The following is a 1135-nucleotide window of genomic DNA, read 5'->3' as shown; positions in this document are numbered from 1 at the left end:
GTCTGAGGGGCCTTCAAAAAAAAAAAAACAGCATAAAATAGCTAAACAGTTGTTATGGAAACTAATATGTAGACTAAAGTCACGTATGTCGAAAGGAGTTACTACCCCTTTTAACACAACTTTTACTAGATAAGCGCGGTGACGAAATACAGACGTCATAGTATACAATATTATCAAAAACGACGGCAGTCTTAAAACGATCCTTCACGTTTACATTGTGAAACAAACCATACTCCTCTCCCGGGTGACACGGGTCTAATGTAGATGTTAGGAGAAAGGATTAAAGAATTGTGCACATGAGATAATGATGATACTTAAGTGAAGATCAGTTTATTTACTTGCAGTTACCGTAGGTAAAGAGCCCGACTATTTGCAACAAGTAAGGGACTAGTGTGTTTTTCTGAAAAGTACGATACATGCTATGTGCATACATGCGATATAGTCTAATTTACTCTTTGTCATACGACATCTCTCACGTACTACTTAGATTTACTAATCTTCTTTTCTTGACAAACAGATCTGCTTTATGATGAGACATATACGTAGGTCAGTACCAGGTTCCTGCGCTGACATTGTTAAACCGATTTATAGCTTATTAGTTGTGTAGGTCTATACATTGGTTATACTTACGAGCGACTTCATAGTCTAATTTGTCATTCGAGAGACATTAAACGATAAATTGTCGTCTCTCGTCTTCTGCTACGAAACTATTCGGCTCTACCGAATTATAGACCTCCATACGGCACTATACTTATATCTTTTCGTCTTTTTCTTGCGAGAAAAGTAATTTGTATGAGTCTTTACTCAGTCTAAGACTCTATCATACTCTCAAACATACTTTGAATACGATACAGACTACTCAAAAAGATATGTTCTTCAGCCTCTCGTGTGCTCGCATCCACTGCCTTGCCATTCCCATTCGGCATACCGAGTGTATCCTCCCATTCATTTGTAGATCGGATTACGGGGAATGAGACAATCGTTCATATTTCACTTGGCTTAAGAATCTACTTTTAAGATACAGGGATCGATGATCGACCATCTAGTTGGTTCAAACATACTCGCGATCGTAGTAAACACGAGCCCTCTGGCATGGAACACTATTACTTACACACAGAACTACCGTGGCTGATCC

This window comes from Diaphorina citri, unplaced genomic scaffold (assembly GCF_000475195.1).
Source record: "Diaphorina citri unplaced genomic scaffold, Diaci psyllid genome assembly version 1.1 scaffold29738, whole genome shotgun sequence".
Classification (NCBI taxonomy): Eukaryota; Metazoa; Arthropoda; class Insecta; order Hemiptera; family Psyllidae; genus Diaphorina; species Diaphorina citri.
Note: the sequence above shows the minus strand (reverse complement) of the source record.